Below are 5471 nucleotides of genomic sequence, written 5' to 3'. Positions count from 1 at the left end.
GTACGTAATTTACATTCTTTCGTTGAAATGTATAATTGTAATAACATGGAGTCATAAAATATTTTGTTTCATGCAGTTAATTGCCAGCAGAAACTCATCCAAAGGTGTACATACTTTACAAGCAACCTGCTACCTCATGTGGCGTAGCTACGTTGTAGATTGCTGAATTCGTACGGGGTCGCACTTATCTTGAAGATGATCTGAATTCCATAACCACACATGAAAGTACCGAAAACGTTCACAATGTGGTACTGGGCGATCATAGATTGAATGTTCATGAAACGGCTGACGCTACAAATGTCAGAAGAAAGAGTGCGGTATATTCGACAGTTAGAATGAAATACCTTTCTGCAAGATCGGTGCAATACTTGTTGAATGATGGCAAAAAATTACGAAATTTTTCGATCGTTTCTAAAAATAACCCAACTGATTTTCTGAGTCCTCCACTTCACACCCATAACTCACATCCGTAAAGAAACGCCAATGCTTGTAGCAGCTGATGAAAACCGGTGGTCAAGTATCGAAAAAAAAGTCGATTTCGTCTCCCCGATATTATATGACCAGTACTTTCTCGGAAACCAAATGGATTCTCCTTGTTAATTACCTTGCAAAAGTTAGAACATAAGCAAGTCCTATGCACCAACTAAGTAGCAAACTACGTGAGAAGAGGGATGGATTGCAGAACTAGAACATGATACCCTATAGGATCACGAAGGAGATTTGGCAACGAAAATACCGATGAATTTGGGAATAGTGGGAATGTCCCCTTTCCTCATTCTCCACTGGCAACCATTTACCCCCACATCTGAAGTTTCTTTTTTTCCACAGAACATTTCGAGTACAATGAGACGTTATACCAGCTGGAAACCACACTGCGAAAGGAACATTGACGTATAAGAGGTTGGGCTCGAAAAACAAACAGATTTTGTCCAAATGTTCATTCTCTGCCAAACAGAGAAATTGTTTTGCCTCATATTCTTACGGAGGACAACACACATCCATTTTCTGCGCAAAAGAACAAACACGAAAATGCTGTGCCACTTCACTAATTTCGATTACACTTCTGGAAATGGAAAAAAGAACACATTGACACCGGTGTGTCAGACCCACCATACTTGCTCCGGACACTGCGAGAGGGCTGTACAAGCAATGATCACACGCACGGCACAGCGGACACACCAGGAACCGCGGTGTTGGCCGTCGAATGGCGCTAGCTGCGCAGCATTTGTGCACCGCCGCCGTCAGTGTCAGCCAGTTTGTCGTGGCATACGGAGCTCCATCGCAGTCTTTAACACTGGTAGCATGCCGCGACAGCGTGGACGTGAACCGTATGTGCAGTTGACGGACTTTGAGCGAGGGCGTATAGTGGGCATGCGGGAGGCCGGGTGGACGTACCGCCGAATTGCTCAACACGTGGGGCGTGAGGTCTCCACAGTACATCGATGTTGTCGCCAGTGGTCGGCGGAAGGTGCACGTGCCTGTCGACCTGGGACCGGACCGCAGCGACGCACGGATGCACGCCAAGACCGTAGGATCCTACGCAGTGCCGTAGGGGACCGCACCGCCACTTCCCAGCAAATTAGGGACACTGTTGCTCCTGGGGTATCGGCGAGGACCATTCGCAACCGTCTCCATGAAGCTGGGCTACGGTCCTGCACACCGTTAGGCCGTCTTCCGCTCACGCCCCAACATCGTGCAGCCCGCCTCCAGTGGTGTCGCGACAGGCGTGAATGGAGGGACGAATGGAGACGTGTAGTCTTGAGCGATGAGAGTCGCTTCTGCCTTGGTGCCAATGATGGTCGTATGCGTGTTTGGCGCCGTGCAGGTGAGCGCCACAATCAGGACTGCATACGACCGAGGCACACAGGGCCAACACCCGGCATCATGGTGTGGGGAGCGATCTCCTACACTGGCCGTACACCACTGGTGATCGTCGAGGGGACACTGAATAGTGCACGGTACATCCAAACCGTCATCGAACCCATCGTTCTACCATTCCTAGACCGGCAAGGGAACTTGCTGTTCCAACACGACAATGCACGTCCGCATGTATCCCGTGCCACCCAACGTGCTCTAGAAGGTGTAAGTCAACTACCCTGGCCAGCAAGATCTCCGGATCTGTCCCCCATTGAGCATGTTTGGGACTGGATGAAGCGCCGTCTCACGCGGTCTGCACGTCCAGCACGAACGCTGGTCCAACTGAGGCGCCAGGTGGAAATGGCATGGCAAGCCGTTCCACAGGACTACATCCAGCATCTCTACGATCGTCTCCATGGGAGAATAGCAGCCTGCATTGCTGCGAAAGGTGGATATACACTGTACTAGTGCCGACATTGTGCATGCCCTGTTGCCTGTGTCTATGTGCCTGTGGTTCTGTCAGTGTGATCATGTGATGTATCTGACCCCAGGAATGTGTCAATAAAGTTTCCCCTTCCTGGGACAATGAATTCACGGTGTTCTTATTTCAATTTCCAGGAGTGTATATCACCTTTTAACGAGGTGTGCGTTCAATTCCTCTTTCAGTATTTGGCGCACTGCCTCGTACCTGAATCACCACTTGTTAGGGTATGAACTTTCCACTAAGCTGTGCAAAGCTTTTGAAAACACAGTTAAATACTGTAATGTGAAACGGTGGGAGCTGTTTTTTATGCAGGCACCAGGTTCTGACAACCAAAGGAGTCTTGCAAATGGCAGCGCAGACAATCACTCCTGGTTGTCGGGCCTTATGGCAGGATGGCAGGTGACGTTCTGGTTGCTATCCCGCCGCAGTCTGGGGCGGATCGAGGCGCGTCTTCGTCCGGGAATCTCATTGACTGGACTAAAACTGTCTTCAGTAATGAGTCCTGCTTGAGACTGTACTCTGATGAGCAGCGAAGACGTGTCTGGTGAGGCCACGGACGGCAGTGGGATACCAACCTGACTGTCGCCCGCCATACGGCCCGACAACCAGGGCTGATCGTACGCGCTGCCATTTCGTTTCATAGCGGGAGCGCTTTGGTTGTCATCCGCGGAACCCTTACAGCACAGCGGTACGTCGACAGTATTGTAGCCCCGTTTTGTTGCCATTCGTGGCAATCTATCTTGGGCTTACATTTCAGCACGATAATGGCCCCTTGCACACGACGAGAGTTTCTCCTGCTTGTCTTCATACTTGCAAAATTCTACTTTGTTTAACCTTTTTAAATGTTCGGATAATAAGTTGCCGTCTCTTTATCTAAGTAAAGAATAGATGATGAATGCAGCTAGCCGCTATCTCTGTGTAATGTCTTGTCTGTATAGACGTGTATCTGTTGCCTTTATGATCCCTTCACCTTCACACATAAATCTATACAGTAAAGTAAGGCCCTCCCCGTTCTTGGCTGATCCGTGATAAGACAGACGAAAAATTAGACTAATGGAGGATTATTAGTATTATCTCTATTTTCATTCGCTCTCACTCTTCCTCTCCTTTATCTATGTACAGTTTTTAATATAATATTTTATTACGTGAAATCAGCCAAATAGGATCTTTGGTGGATTCCTTCTTCTTGGTAACCAGCGGCTGGCTTGCTGTAAGAGATCTTTACATTTATTATTACTGTTAAACACTGCAGTCAGTCGGGAGAATCAATCGTGTGGACAATTTGTTCCTTTTACGAAAGATTGCGAATTCCAGATGTGTACGAAGCCTTTTTGGACGATTTAACACAGACTCAGTGATTGTAGGCTCTCTTCGACACAGCTGAAACTTCCCCACTAATTACAGGGCCAACGTGATCATCAAATGATTCGGAAAAAACTCATTCGTTCATTCACTCCAGAACAAAAAAGTCACAAACCTTATTTATGGAGGAAATTGTGTATTAAATCCATCTCCATTACATATCCAGATCTCCGGTGATTCCACACCTTAATTACTTTCCGTTTACAGTCTCTTTCTCTTCAAACAAACCGCTAGCGGCACAAATGTTAATTGACTCGCTTCAGCGAGAAGAAAAGCCGAATATGTATCTCTCAGAAACACGTCAATCCCTCAACAGACACTCCAGAAGCTGTCTTAGTTACCATTCCAACAACCATGGAGAATGCATATATGCATCTCTGTTATTTCAAAGAATAAACGCACTAGAAAATACGTACTTTGGCGTCGTCCAGCTGTCGCCGCATATATTACGAGAAAATCAGATCAGATAACTTTTCCAAAGTGAATGAATGTGGATGGTTTGATTGAAAATGATTAATTGGTGCGTGGTAGAGGGTATTTTCTGTGGGGACATTACACTTGGCCAGCAGGTTTGGCAGATCTCTCTCCAGTTGAGAATGTTTGGAGCATTATGGGCAGGGTCCTCCAACCAGCGTTCTAACACGTCACTTGGATAAAATTTGGCACGCTACTCCTCAGGAGGACATCCAACAACTCTATCTATCAAAGCCAAGCGGAATAACTTCTTGCATAAGGGCCAGAGATGGACCAAAATGTTATTGACTTAACAAAGTATATATATTTTCACGTAGTTATATATATATATATATATATATATATATATATATATATATATATATATACACAGGGTGAGTCACCTAACGTTACCGCTGAATATATTTCGTAAACCACATCAAATACTGACCAACCGATTTCACAGACCGAACGTGAGGAGAGGGGCTAGTGTAAATGGTTAATACAAACCATACAAAAATGCACGGAAGTATGTTTTTTTAAACAAACCTACGTTTTTTAAATGGAACCACGTTAGTTTTGTTAGCACATCTGAAAATATAAACAAATACGTAATCAGTGCCGTTTGTTGCATTGTAAAATGTTAATTACATCCGGAGACATTGCAACCTAAAGTTGACGCTTGAACCCTCCGACGTTCAGTTGTGTGTTGTAAGAAACACGGGCCACGGTCGGCGAGCAGCATCTGCAGGGACATGTTTACGATGACGACCGTTCTCCTGATCTTACACCTCTGGACTTCTTTCTGTGGGGTACGTTAAAGGAGAATGTGTACCGTGATGTGCCTACAACCCCAGAGGATAGGAAACAACGTATTGTGGCAGCCTGCGGCGACATTACACCAGATGAACTGCGGCGTGTACGACATTCATTACTCCAGAGATTGCAATTGTGTGCAGCAAATGATGGCCACCACATTGAACATCTATTGGCCTGACATGTCGGGACACACTCTATTGCGCTCCGTAGTTGAAAACGGAAACCACGTGTGTACGTGTACCTCACCCCTCATGGTAATGTACATGTGCGTCAGTGAAAAAGACCAATAAAAAGGTGTTAGCATGTGGACGTAATGTGCTGTTTCAGTCTCTTCTGTATCTAAGGTCCATCATCGTTCCCTTTGGATCCCTACGTAATTCGGTGCTCTCCGATACACACGATCGAACAGCGGAGGAGTGTACTCAAGCGTCAACTTTAGGTTACAATATCTCCGGATGTAATTAACATTTTACAATGCAACAAACGGCACTGATTA

This window comes from Schistocerca cancellata, chromosome 1, assembly GCF_023864275.1.
Source record: "Schistocerca cancellata isolate TAMUIC-IGC-003103 chromosome 1, iqSchCanc2.1, whole genome shotgun sequence".
Classification (NCBI taxonomy): domain Eukaryota; kingdom Metazoa; phylum Arthropoda; class Insecta; order Orthoptera; family Acrididae; genus Schistocerca; species Schistocerca cancellata.
The sequence above is the reverse complement of the archived record's forward strand: the minus strand, read 5'-3'. Positions refer to the sequence as shown.